This window comes from Muntiacus reevesi, chromosome 1 (genome assembly GCF_963930625.1).
Source record: "Muntiacus reevesi chromosome 1, mMunRee1.1, whole genome shotgun sequence".
Lineage (NCBI taxonomy): Eukaryota > Metazoa > Chordata > Mammalia > Artiodactyla > Cervidae > Muntiacus > Muntiacus reevesi.
Window position 1 is genome coordinate 82,683,919 of NC_089249.1, and position 14,991 is coordinate 82,698,909.

A 14,991-nucleotide genomic window follows, 5' to 3' on the forward strand; every position below is an offset into this window, starting at 1 on the left:
CAAGAGTGACCGAGGGTGCTGGAAAGAAATCAGTGCAGCGGGCGTCTTCTCCCAGGGCAAGGGGAAAGAGTGTACAAACCAAGGACCTGACATCAAAAGTGGGAGGGCAGAGGCTTGCTACAGGGAGGCACAGATTGTAGGAGGAAGTAAGCAGCTCGCTGCATGCACCAGGGCCAGGGTCACCCTCCTCCAGATACACAGACGAGCCTGGACTCTGGCTTTCCCACTGCCCCAGTGGGACATCCGGGGCTCTAAGGGCTTCCTGGGCTGAGAGGCATGTTGGTTCCTGTTCTGTGACCTCACGTTCAGTCCAGCACTGCAGCCTGGCTCCCCAGCTTCCCCAGTCTGGCTTCTGCCACTGCTCCCACTTGATCCCCATTCAGTCCCTGTTCCTGGACAGGCCCACACAGTCTGCCGGCTCCGCTGGCCCCCTTAGTGCCCAGGGAACTCTGAGACTCACCTGCAGAACATCCACCTTGGGCGGTTGGGGCCTCATTGTTTTCCAGTGTAGGTGTTCAGTTACATTGTTTAACGTGTGAGTGATCATTTTAGGGTTTGGCTCCCCGAACTTTCCCTTTGAAGCCCTGACAGTCAGTCCAGGGTCAGTATCAGAAAGAAAATCCCTGTTTCTGAGTCCTTGTGTCTTCTCCTCACCTTAGTCCTCGGAAGATGGTTCAGTCCTCTGTCTAGCTGTCCCCCGACCCTCCCACCACAGGGTGGGCAGGTGCCACAGAAGAGGTATCCTGGCAGAGAGGGCAACTATGGTGAAGGGTGAGAAGAGGCGGTTATACCCACCACCTGCCATTCTCTCACTTCAGGCCCTGTCCTCATCTAGGAACACCAGGATGTACTGGGTAAGAGAACTACCTTGGCCCCAATTCTTCACTATGCATAGAGCCTCTGGTCTCCTAGGGGGATAATAAGAAAATTCATTTAATTATTTTTATTTATTTGTTCTTTCTTGGCAGCATCATGCGGCTTGCAGGATCTTATTTCCCCCACCAGGGATCGAGCCCATGGCCCCTGCAGTGGAAGCGCAGAGTCCTAACCACTGGACCATCAGGGAATCCCCCCCAAGAGCTTTTTGGATTCATCATCTCATTTGATCTTCTCCCCAAACATTATTAAGTGGAGGTGGACTGATGAACATTCCTTCCATTTATCAGATGAAAACACTGAGGCAGGAGGTGATGCCAAGCGCTTGACTTGGGAGACAGAACTGGAGCCAGAACCCAGGTCTCCCCATTCCTGGCCCAACACCTTCCTGGCACCTTTCCGAGCCACTGGCGCAAGGAGAAGGGTTGGAGGCCAGGTTGTGGTTTTTAGAGCCAGCATCCCTGCAGGAGGAGCTCACACTTTTCTGGGAAGAAACGTGCAGCCTTTCCGAGCAGGGAGCCCAGAGAAGTGCAGGCTGGCCCCTTATTTCACAGAAGAAATGGCAGCTCAGGACCCCTGACTCCAGGCCGGCGGCAGGCACCACTGCGTGCTCTGGGCTCTGTGCAACAGTCAGGATGTGGGTGTTTGTCCTCTAGGTCTGGATTGCAGCCCATTTGATGCAAGACTGTGGGGCCCTTCTGCGACTCACTTTATTCTTATTGATGCAACTATATAGGCACAGTGTCCTCAGACTGCCTGGGTTCACATCTAGGCCCTTTGACCAACTGGCAGTGTGACAGGGGGACGTGACTATGTCACTACCTCAGGGCTCTGCTCTGTGCAGGTCTAGATGGGATGGTGCACATAGAATGCAAACTTTAACTGAACATAGTAAGTTAGCAAATATTGTATGGTATTTTTATTTAATTTATTTTGGGACTCTAAATTAAAAATCCTGAAGATTTACCACTCAGAGGACTGAGTGGTAAAATTCTCTTCGGCTACACAAGTATAAGTGCCTGGGAAGACACCACAGAGGTGGCCACAGGAGGAAGCTATTGAGAGGTCTGCATTTTTCCCCAGCAGGAGAGCAGCTTGGTGGTTTAACTGGCCTGCACAAAGTCACCCTGATACCTTCCCTGAGTGGAGATGAGGAGGCTGTGGCCTGCTCTGCACCCTTCCAGGGACCTATCATCCGTAGCTGATTCCACTCCCCAACTCATGGGCCAGGATTACTGGGGATCTGAACACCCTAGGGAGGCAGGTCCCAGCCCACTCACTGATCTCTGACAACAGGTGGGACCAGACCTATTTGTGGGGAGACAAGATTCTGGAGATAATTAGAGAAAACATTCCTATCTCAGCCTCCATCTGCCTGGCTAGGGCTGGGCCTGGATGCCAGGCAGAGCAAGAGAACTTTTACTCAAAGCAAAATGATCAACCAAGATGTTGGGGATGGACCCCTCATAAAAGCCGTTGAGAGATGCATTCAGATCTGAATTCAGAGCTCCAGTTGGGGTCTGCGGTGTACCTGGCTCCAGAGGCCCCAGCTTCTGGAACTTTCAGAAGTGAAGCTGCAGGACTTGAGGAGCCTGTGGCTCAGGCGTAGGACAGTGGCAGTTCCTGAGTGGCTTCAGGTCCCGAGCAGGTCCTGAGTTGCAGGGGATCTGTTATGGCCACTCTCACAGAGCAATGCGGTGGGTGCTCGCTGGGCAGCCAAGGCTTTCTGCCCAGACCCACCTGTCTGGGACAAGCTCTTCAGAGTTGAGGGCTGTGAGCACAGGTTAGGGGTGGGGTGGCAAGTTAGGTCCAGTGGGCACCTCACTGTCCTGCCTGGCCCACAAACAAAACTTCTGCACCTTCCTCCCGACATTGTCCAGTCTTCTCCAGCTTCAGTCCTTTACCCTGAAGTGGATTTTTAAAACTAGGTAAAGCAGTGGTGATCATTTGTGATGTACAAAAATATTGAATCACTATGTTGTCCACCTGAAACTGATATAATGTCTTAAGTCGATTGCACTTCAATCAAAAAAATTTAAAAATAGGTAAAGTGCATGGTGCACAGTAAAAAGCATCTCCCTCTATTCCCCTCCCTCAACCTTGGCCGAGTCTGTGGGTCCTTACTAAGATGAAGCTCGCAAGTGCAAGATACAAGTCAATAGCTTCCTTTCCTATCTTCTTTTGGTTACAGAGATGCCTCTGAGAATCTGACAAAGCCTGAGTTCTTCCCTAAAGTAGAGTGCACACACGTACAAAGTTAGTGTACAACATCAGGGGTTTGCACACTCTCTGGGGCCCATTTTGTCCTCTTGAACAAGGGATTCTGGTTGTGACTTAAAGCAACTGGGTCAGAGCCACATCCTATCTCCTCAGTGCCATCCCCCCATCTACATCCCCCAACTGCCAGGATCTTGACAAGATCCCAACAAGGAAGCTCTCCTAGGGCTTTGACAAAATGGCAAGGCAGGCAAATCATTTAATGCTTCCTATTATATTTAAAATTTAAATATATATTAAATTTAAACATGTGCTGTGCTGTGCTTAGTCGCTCAGTCATGTCCAACTCTTTGTGACCCCATGGACTGTAGCCTGTCAAGCTCCTTTGTTCATGGAGATTCTCCAGGCAAGAATACTGGAGTGGGTTGCCATGCCCTCCTGCAGGGAATCTTCCCAACCCAGGAATCGAATCCAGGCCTCCCGCATTGCAGGCAGATTCTTTATTGCCTGAGCCACCTGGGAAGCAAATTTAAATATATATTATATTTAAAATAAAATAAAATCTAAACTCTTTGCATGACGTCGAAAGCCCTCCCTTCATTCCTGGTCTCATCTCCATTAACTTCCCCTCAAGCTGCTCTAGGCACACCCACCTTCTTTCTGTTCCATATTGTGTCAAAGCCAGTCCTACCTCAGGGTCTTTGCTTAAGTTGTTTCCCCTGTTGTTTCCAAGGGGAAACAACTTCCCCTGCCATTTCTGATTCCTTCTGGTGTCAGCTCAAATGTCATTCCTCAGAGAGACCTTCCCCAATCACACTTCCACATACTCTGCTGTCACCCGCAGCATCTGTCCAACATCCTACTTTCCTCAAGCGGAACTGTTAGGGGAACCACTGACTGAAACCGCCTGCCCTGGCCAGACACGGTAGTAACCACTTGCGTGAGTTAATCTTATAGCCGAAGGACCTGGTAAGGAATGTGGGACAAACAAGCTACTACCAACCAGAAGAATTTAGGAAAGGTCAACCAAAAGGAGAGAGGAGGCACCAGTCCATATATCCTACCAACCTCCCAGAATCCTTCTGGCTGGAATCCATCTTGACTGAGTTTGCGCACCACCAGGAAGGACCCTGAGTCAGAGTGATTCACCAGAGACACCCCAGAAACTACCCCTCTTACCATAAAACCCAAGGCGGCGAGCCATACGGCAGAGCAGTCCTGGGTTCCCTCACCTTCTGCTCTCCACTCTGGTTGTTGCTGTTGTTTAGTCGCTAAGTCATGTCCAACTCTTTTGTGACCCCACGGACTGTAGTTGACCAGCTTCCTCTGTCCATGGGATTTCCCAGGCAAGGATCCTGGAGTGGGTTTCCATTTCTTCTCCAGAGGATCTTCCCGACCCAGGGATCAAACCCACACCTCCTGCATTGGCAGCGGATTCTTTACCACTGAGCCGCCAGGGAAGGCCCCCTACCAAGGGGCCCCTTCCAGCACATGTGTCCTCAGACAATCGTCTTCCAAGTGTTAGACCAGAGCCCACTCTTGGGTCCTGGAAGGGGTCCCCCATCCTGTAACATTACCACTTCTGAGATTATATATGTATAGTTTAGTCATTTATTGTCTGTCTTTCCCCACTAGGGTGTGAGCTCCATGAGGTCAGTGGCTTTGCCGGTCACAACAGTGACCTGCATGCACTACACACTCAGTAAATATCTGTGTATTAGATAAAGAATTTTGGTGGAGGTTAGATAAGAATCTTGACTCAAATCTCCATCCCACCCAGGCAGCTCTAGGCAATCCCTACTCTAGTTCTAGGCAAGATGCCTGCCTTTCCCTCATTGCTTTACTCCCAGCTGTCCTACCCTTTCACCAGATCTTTGGAGCGTCTCCCTCCCAAACAGCATCTAACAAAAACTCTTTTGTGATTTTATGCCTGGGGGATTTAATCTGAGTCAATTTGGCCTCTCCAGCTCTCACTCAGCGGAGTCCAAAGGTTTGCGCAGCATTTCCAGTGGATCAGCCAGCAACTCTGCTGTTTGAGGGTTCAGAGCTCCACCCCAGGGGGAAGCAGGGAACTGACAGAGGTCTGGGCCTCTGCTCTTTGCACTTTCATTCTTGGGGCTTGTGGAAATAACCAACCAATGAGAAAAGCACAGCCAGGCTATTTATTCCATCCTTGCTATAGCAAGAGTCAGCCAAGGTCATTTGCACTTAGGAGAGACTCAAAGGCAGGCAGAGGAATGGGAAAATTTAATAGTGGGAAAAAAAGGAAAGTTTCAGGTGTGCCTGACTGAGGCTGTTGGCATGAAGCTTGTAGCCAGGCTTACTAGATATGGGGCATCCTGTATGATTGGTTGGGCTTCCCAGGTGGTGCTAGTGGTAAAGAATCTCTACCTGCCAATGCAGGAGGTGTAAGAGACGTAGGTTCAATCCCTGGCTCGGGACGATGCCCTGGAGGAGGGCATGGCAACCCACTCCAGTATTCTTGCCTAGATTAGAGAATCCCATGGACAGAGAAGCTTGGCAGGCTACAGTCCACAGGGTCACAGAGAGTCCAGACACGGCTAAAGTGACTTAGCACGCACACATATGATTGGTTAGGGGTACATATTTGACTTTCCATGACTGATCCTACGTGGGAACTGGGGACCAAAATAAGAGAAACTGACAGTGATTAATCAAGTACTGGGTTTTTTGAGCCAATTGTTATAGAAGTTATTGTTTAGCTTCCTGGATACTAGAGATAGTCTGACTTCCTGCAGATCTGATTTATAGATTTCCTGGGTGGTTTACTGTAGATAAGGAGGTGGTTTCCTGGGCAGGTTGCAGAAGGTTGTGGGTGAGTTCTGTTTTTCCATAGATCTGGCGACTGTCTGTTTATGTGCACAGGCTCTTAGTCTACAGGGCAGATCGACCTCTCAGCATCTCTTCCTCTCTTCCCTTAAACATGTGAACACCTAGGAATAATAGAGTCATCAAGTATTCCATTTCCTTCACTCAGCAGCTCTCTAGAGCAGGCACTCTCTGTCCAGAGCATGGTGACGGATACAGTAGAAGGAGTAGGTGGGTCAGCCCGTTCCCTGGGAGCCTGCGGCCTGGTGGGGAGGTGAGCCGCGCGGCCCTTGCAGAAGTGTGCACGTCACACGACTGGTTCCAACCAGGGATTCTGATTAGGGGAACTAGAAAGGCTTTGTGGTCAGTGTGGGACTTCACAAGTGGGATTGTTGTAGATGGAAACCAGGGAGGGAAGGGATGCCATGAGGAAAGGAGCAGGTAGAGAGGTCTTAGGGTTAGTCCTTGCTCTTTGGGTCTCCAGTCTTCACCTCAATGAGCCACTGTGAGTCCAGCAAGGTATGTGTGAGGTGCTTTGTGTGTTGTGAAGATTTCAGTGGGAGGGAAGGCTGTGGGAGCCAGTTGCAAAGAGCCTCTGTCAGCAAAATGAGGAGCATGAATATACCTTTTTGTTATACTTGCTTAGTCACGAAGTTCTGTCTGACTCTTTTGTGACCCCATGGACAGTGGCCCTCCAAACTCCTCTGTCCATGGCATTTTCCAGGCAAGAATACGGGAGTGGGTTGCCATTTGCTTCCCCAGAATATTCTCAGGCAGTAATAATATCAGCATTTAGTGAGTTGGAATCACACTTTGAGCTCACATAGAATGCCTACAACAATCTTATGAGGTAGTTACTATTATTATCACCATACTACAGATAAGACAACTGAGGCACAGAGTGGTTAAGGAACTTGCCCCGGATTACACAGCAAGTATCAGAGAGAAGAGAATGCTTAGATTAGCACAAGATTGGTAGCAAATATGCTCCCACAAATGATGCCTCCTGACTTTGCCCTGAATGTGGGTCAGGCTAACCACTGTGCTGCGTCGTGTGCTGTGCACAGTCGTGTCCAACTCTTGGTGACCCCATGGTCTGTAGCCCGCCAGGCTCCTCTGTCCTTGGAATTTCCCAAGCAAGAATACTGGAGTAAGTTGCCATTTTCTCCTCCAGGGGATCTTCCCAACCCAGGGGTCGAACCGACATCTCTTGTGTCTCCTGTATTGGCAGACAGATTCTTTAATATTGTGCCACTGGGGAAGCCCTTCTAGGTATAATAAAAATGAGCTCTTACTAAGTGCCAGGCATGGTCCTAAGCACTTACATATACTAACTCATTTAATCTTTGCAACAGCCTTCTGAGATAAGGAACTGTGACCCTCATTCCCATTCGATGGAAAACTGAGACACTAAGTAACGTAGCCCAGGCTTCTGTCCTTTGAGTCTACCGTCGTCCCAGGCCACCTCTGGTTGATAAGCAGGGGTGTGATTAGCCATCAGTCAAGCCCTGATTGACAGAGTGGATCCACATGATGGTCCTTGGTTAGGAGCTATAGCCCCAATTCAGTGGTTCTTGCCTTTTGGATCACAGACACTTCTGAGAATCTGGTGGAAGTGATAGACACTCACTCCAGAAAAGTGCACAAGCACCCACACATGCCCGCAGCATGCACACACACACCCCTACACACATTTTAGGAAATTCACAGATCCCCTTCACAAGCCTTCCGTGGCAAGTGGGTGATAGGGGCAGACCTCTGTTGTGCGTGCTTCAGTCAAGGAATGTCTCCGAGCCCAGAGTGAAAAGGCAAGCCTTTGAGTTCTACAAGGTTTAATCTATTGAGACAGTGCAAATAAAAATTCACATCTACCTTTACTTACTTTACCAGAGAGCAGAGCAGAAAGCAGCCTGTCCTAAGAGCCCCATCTTTGGATCAGTCCAGTCACCCAACTTCTTTCCCACACCCAGACAGCTGAACACTGCTGCAGAAAATCTCAAAATTCTGCCGACTTATGCCAATGCACATTTACGGTCTCTAATCCCAGCTGGGTCTTTAACACTACTTGGCGACTCTCACTTGTACCACATCAACACTCACACCCAGTTCTCACGATGATCATCCAACCCTTCTGTAATGATTCTCTGAGCTTTAAGAGTTTTCATCTGTTAGTAGATGCACAAATTTAAATTCACGTCCTCCAGGGTTTTTATCCAGTTTCTTCTTCCACTCATGCTCTTGACGCCTGTATTTGTCTATTCGATAGTTAATTATTTATAAGAGGCTACTATGCTTGGCACTGGGCTGGATTCTAGGATACATATTAAGGTTTCTGTTCTCAAGTGCTTACAGCTCAGAGAGAGACTGTCATTCAACAGAGAATTAGAAATATGATGAGGGGTACTGAAGGGAAAGTAGAGAGTATTATTGAATGTGTTGGAGGTTTCAGAAAGGCCTCCTGAGGAAGCGACATTTAAAGCTGAGGTGTTTTGTTTTTTTTTAATATTTATTTATTTGGCTGTGTCGGTTCGTAGTTGAGGCACACGAGATCTTTCATTGTGGTGAACAGACTCTCTAGTTGTGGGGTGGGCTCAGCAGTTAGGGTACTCGGGCTCAGCAGCATATGGGATCTTAGTTCTGTGACCAGGAACCGAACCTGTGTCTGCTGCATTGCAAGGCAGATTCTTAACCACTGGACCACCACCCTCAGTTGCTCAGTCATGTCCAACTCTTTGTGACCCCATGGACTGTAGCCTGCCAGGCTCTTCTGTCCATGGGATTTTCCAGTCAAAAATACTGGAGTGGGTGGCTATTTCCTCTCGAGGGGATCTTCCCACTGGACCACCAAGGAAGTCCCTAAAGCTGAATCTTAAAGGATAATATGTCAGTTGGGAACATATCGAACTGCACGTTAACAGAAAACCTAACTAACAGTGAAACCATAGGAATATTTAAGAAGGTTGAAAGCAAAGGGTTCCAGGATTTTTAAAGTGGCTCAACAATACAAAAAATCATGAGTTGATACTTCTGCAATTTTCTTGGCTTTTCCCTCAGTCATAAAAGGAGTGCCAAAGACTCAAGTGTGACTTCCTTCCATGGCATCATCCCAAAGCACAGAGAAGAGGGAGGGCTCTGGTTCCCAATCAGTGCGCTTTCAAAAGGGCACAAAAATTCATCCACAAGTTCTTAGGCGTTTTCCTCTTATGTCTTTATTTTTTTCCTCAAAAGTGAGTCATAATGCCACCTCAGGCCTAGAGGAAGGGGGTTACCATAATTGCCCAAGCCCAGTTATGACTCATCTTCTAGAAGTGAGGACCCTACCTTCTGTGAAGATATTGCTACTTATAGGATCCCTCAAATGAGGATCAAAGGGACCACCAATTCTGGATATAGAGCCTAGATAATTCAAACAAATCCTCATGCTCAAAACTTTAAAAGTCAACTAGCACAACATTGTTACTCAAATATACGCCAATGTAAACTAAAAGGTTTTTAAAAATTCATCTTAAAAGCATCAGAGAAATAACAAGATTTGAAGAATTACTGAATTGAGATGATGAGAGGATGGTAAGTGATGAGAGGATGGTAACCTTTCCTAAAGGCTGCTTATGCCTTGGGGTTTTCATTTTAGAAAAGGTGGAGCTGCAATACTGGCAGCCTCAGGGGGGTGCTGGGCAAAGATTTCAGAGTTATGTGATTCCAAATTTGCTAGTGCCCTCAAGAGCCAGCAAAACAAGTTCTTTTTAGTAGAGATAACATTATCTTGAGCCTCAAGAAGTTTCTATAAATAATTTCTCAAAAACAATGTCCAGCACACAGAAATAACCCAAGTGTATAAAACAGCACAAATAAGAACAATAGGTACCCTAGATAATAGAGAGGTGCACGCTTAGACATTCAGTCGTGTGTAACTCTTTGTGACCTTTGCACTGTAGCCCGCCAGGCTCCTCTGTCCGTGGGATTCTCCGGGCAAGAATAGTGGAGTGGGTTGCTGTGCCCTCCTCCAGGGGATCTTCCCGACCCATAAATCGAACCCAGGTCTTCTGTGTCTCCTTCATTGTAGGAGGATTCTTTACCTGCTGAGCCATCAGGAAAGCCCTAAAAGCCACTTCCATGACCGGGAATTGAACCCGGGCTGTGGCAGTGAAAGCGCTGAGTCCTAACCCCACTAGACCACCAGGGAACTGTAATAGAGAGGTAGATGCTACTGTTATCTTTCATGTCCTAGCCCCAAAAGTGACATACCACCACTTAACAATATGAGAAGGCTTACCTGGTGATCCAGGACTGGGACTCTGTGCTCCCAATGCCAAGGGCCTGGGTTGGATCCCTGGTCAGGGAACCAGATCCCACGTGTCACAACTAGGAGTTCACATGCTGCAACTAAAGATCTGACATGCTGCAACTAAAGATCTGACATGCCACAACTAAGAGCTGTGGAAAACTAAAAGGAAAAGAAAAAGATACAAAATAAGGCTCCAGTTATAAAATAAGACATAGGGATGTAACAGGGGGAAAAAATGTAACTATGGATGGTGACAAATATTAACTAGACACTGTGATCATTAAAAAAAAAAAAAATATATATATATATATATATATATATTTTTTTTTTTTTTTTTTGAGAGAAGGAATAAACAAGGATGTGAACACCAGCAGGCAAGGGTAGCTGGGGCCATCTTGGAGGCTTTGGCCACAATCAGGAACTACACAGGGTTAGGATGCCCCCTACCTCCACTTACCACCCATATTCCTTTAATGTCTGTCCAGGGGAGTAAAAAATAAATAAAAGGCAAAAGGATTAGAAGGAAGAAATAAAACTACTGATACTCATTGTGGATGTGATTGTGTGCATGTGCCCACATACTAAGTCACTTCAATCTTGTCCAACTCTTTGCAACTCTATGGATATAGCCCACCAGGCTCCTCTGTCCACAGAATTCTCCAGGCAAGAATACTGGAGTACATTGTCATGCCCACCTCCAGGGGATCTTCCCCACCCAGGGATCGAAACTATGTCTTTTGCAACTCCTGTGCTGCAGGTGGATTCTTAACCACTGAGCCGCCAGGACGCCCGTGTGCACAGAAAATCCCAGACTATGGCTTAGGGGCACCTCCTTTCCCTCCAGTATCTAAGACTGAATCCTGCAGTTCACAAGCCAGTTCCACTGAAGGGGAGTTAGAATCAACAGCAAATGGGCAAGATTGCCCTAAAAAGGTTGAGACCAATCAAAAGAGATAGGAAAGGATACAGCTTTAAAATTTTTTTTGGCCACATCACGTAGCATGTGGAATCTTAGTTCCCTGACCAGTTCCCGCCTCCCACCCCCCTGCAGTGGAAGCTTGGAGTCTTTACCATTTTATCACTGGCAAAGTCCCTCTGTCTTTTTGATTACAGCCATTTTAGTGGCTGTGAAATTGTACCTTATTGTGGTTTTGATTTGCATGTCCCTAATCACTAATGATGTTGAGCATCTTCTCATATGCTTATTAACAATTTTTATATCTTCCTACCTGAAATGTCTGTTCAGATCTTTTGCCCATTTTCTGATTGTTTGTTTTCTTACTGTTGAGGTGTAAGAGTTCTGAATATTTTCTTCTGGGTATACTGTTCTTCAGCAGAATTGTCTCTTACACATAACTATATACTCGTCTTGGAGCTCCCTCTCAGAATGATGTGCTATCCTTGACATCTTTGGTACTGTAGTCTGTGCACATGCTAAGTCCCTTCAGTCGTGTCTGACTCTTTGCGATGCTCAGGCTCCTCTGACCATGGGATTCTGCAGGCATGAATACTAGTTTTTCCTAATAACTGTTGTGTGCTATGAAAACTTGAAAATTTGTATTGAATATGTGGTGGGTATAATATTAAAATTAAAAATAATTTTAGGAGCATGCTGTCTGTATTAGTTTCTTACGACTGCTGTTACAAATTACCACAAATTTAGCAACTTGAAATAACTGAATCTCTACTCTCGTACAGAGCCAGAGACCAGAAGTCTGGAAGCTAGAGTCTTACAGAGCTAAAATCAAGGTATGAGCAAGGCTTCTGGAGGGCCCAGGAAAGAATCTTTGTTTCTTCCAACTTCTGGGAGCTGCCCCCATGAATAACTCTGATCTCTGTTTCCATAGCTGAATTCCTTCTCTTTTGTTGTCATATCTCACTCTGCCTCCTTGGAGGACCTTTGTAATTGCATATAATCCAAGATAATCTAGATAATCCAAGATAATTTTCCATATCCTTAGTCACATCTGCAAAGTCCCTTTTGCCATGTGAGGTAAGAGTCACAGGTTCCAGAGAAGGACCTGGATATCTTTGGGGGTCACTGGTCAGTTCCCCCCATGTTGTAGCACCAATAGAAATACAGTGTGAGCTGCAAAGACAAGCCACGTATACAATTTCAGGTTTTTTTTTCTTTTTTTTTTCCCACAGTTTTTATTAGTCACATTAAGAAAAAGTAAAATGAGATAGCTAAAATTAATTTTGGTAATATATTCACTTAACCCAATATACCTGAAATATCATGTCAACATGTAATCAAAACAAAATTATTAGTGAGAAATCTTTTATTCTTTCTGTACAAACTTGTGTCTGATCATGAAGCAAATAGTCAAGACACTCTTGAAAAAGAACACAGTGGGAGGGACTTGCCCTATAGATATCAAAGTTTGTTATAAAGCTACAGCCTGCGTAATATTGCACAAAGATGAACAAATAACAGAACGGAGGGCCCAAGAATGAACCCTGCAAATATGGACACTTGGTTTATGACAAGGGTGGCTCTGCAGAGCAGCAGGGAAACAGCAATCTTTTCACAAATGGTGCTGGGATAACTGGATCCCCAAATGGGATAAAATAAGAATCATAATCCCAATATAAACAAACATCATCTCCTGGTGAATACTAGTCTTAAATGAGACAGGCAAAACAAAAATACTTTTCAGAAGATAGAATAGGAAAGGATCTTTGTGACCTGAGGGTAGATTTTCTTTTTTTCCTACCTGAGGGTAGGAGATTTTTAAAAGCAGATGGAAAAAGCACTAAACACAGTAACAATTACATTAGATTTAAGAACTTTTCATCAAAGACACGATTTTTAAAATTTTTATTTATTTATTTTTGGCTGTGCTGGGTACTTCATAGCTGCGCGGGATTTTCTCTAGTTGGGTTGAGCAGAGGCTACTCTCTAGTTGCCGTGCTCCGGCTTCTCATTGCATGAGGAGAAGTGGGCAACAGAGGATGAGAGGGTTGGATGGCATCATCAACTCAATGGCCATGAGTCTGAGCAAACTCTGGGAGATGGTGAAGGAGAAGGAAGTCTAGCTGCAGCGCTTCAGTCTATGGGCTTGCAAAGAGTTGACACGACTGAGCTACTGAACAACAATCTCATTTTTTTAGATCAATAGCTTTATAGAAAGATGAGAGCAGAGCCTTTCTCCCCCCTACCCACCCTGCCCTTCCCCAAGGTCCTGGGGGTGTCAGCCTCACCCTCTGAGCATCCAGGTGTCCTGTAGCTGGAGAGAGCGCTATCTCATTTTTGTATGTAGTTTAAAATATTTTGTTATACTGCATGCCCTATTATATACCTTACTATACACATGCTTATACATACACGCTTGCACGTATTTTGTGTACAGAGTTGTGCACACAAAACCATGGCTGCTGTATTAAAAAAAATTTTTTTTTTATTTTATAAACTTTTGGCCACACTGCCGTATCTTAGTTCCCCCACCAGGGGTTGAACCTGTGCTTCCTGCAGTGGAAGCTCAGAGTCTTAACCACTGGACCACTGGGGAAGTCCCATGGGTGCTCCATTTAATGAGTGATTTCAGGAATTCCCAAAGATTATGTGACTATGTAACTTCTGCCTTAGGTACTGACTTTAGAACCTAACCTTGGTACTGTTGCAGGAAGGGGGACCCCTTCCAGGGCCTGAAACTGGGCTCTTGTCTAACACTCGGAAATGAATTGTCCGAAGAGACACACGCTGACAAAGCAAGAGATTTTACTGGGAAAGGGCACCCGGGTGGAGAGCAGTAGGTAAGGGAACCCAGGAGAACTGCTCTGCCGCCTGGCCCACAGTCTCGGGTTTTATGGTGATGGGATTCGGTTCCGGGTGGTCTGTGGCCAATCATTCTAATTCAGAGTCTTTCCTGGTGGCGCACGCATCGCTCAGCCAAGATGGATGCTAGCGAGAGGGATTCTGGGAAGTGGACGGACAGGCAGTGTCTCCTCTTGACCTTTCCCGAACTCTTCCGGTTGGTGGTGGCTTATTAGTTCCGTATTCCTTATCAGGATCTCCTGTCATAAAACAACTCATGCAAATGGTTACTATGGTGCCTGGCCAGGGTGGGCGGTTTCAATCAGCGTGCTTCCCCTAACAACTCCCCCCTGAGAGACTTCATACTCAAGATGCTTCTTGGGAACTGGGGTGGAGGTCTCTTTCTTCTGTAACTTCTTCCTGCTGTGCCTGGGCGTAGGCCTGCCTAGCAGAGCAGAAGTCTCTCTCTACCTGATCTAAGTTGGGGTGTTCCATATCTGAAACCAGCTTTCACTCTTGTAATAACAGCAATTTAGTTTGAAACTGTTGGCTTCTCTCAGAGATGAAATAGACAGGGGCCAAACAGGAGACCTAACAAGATGGTCATCACTGGTCCCCAGAAACAGGAGGCAACATTTGGGTTGAGGGCTGCAGGGTTTGTGACTTTTTTTTTTTTTTTTTTTTTTTTGATTGGTTGGTGGTGAAGCAACAGAGTTGTGCTCCAGGAATCTTGTGTTTAGTCTGAAGTTACCATCCTCCACCTGCGTGGGGGCTCCAGTTCTGTAGAAGAACTCAAAAGACATTGTTATGCATATTTCTTTGAGTAGGAACCAGGACCCTGTCTCAAGGCTGTACCACCATTTGATTGTTTCTCCTGTTTCTGTATTCCCTCCCTTCCCTGATTAGCAATTGTTTGAATCCACCCTTTGGAACTCAGGGAAGGCCAAGGAGGCTGAATGAAGCCTATATCCTACAGATAAGAAATGGAGAACACACAGCAGATCTGTACTCGAGTCGCTACCCCACA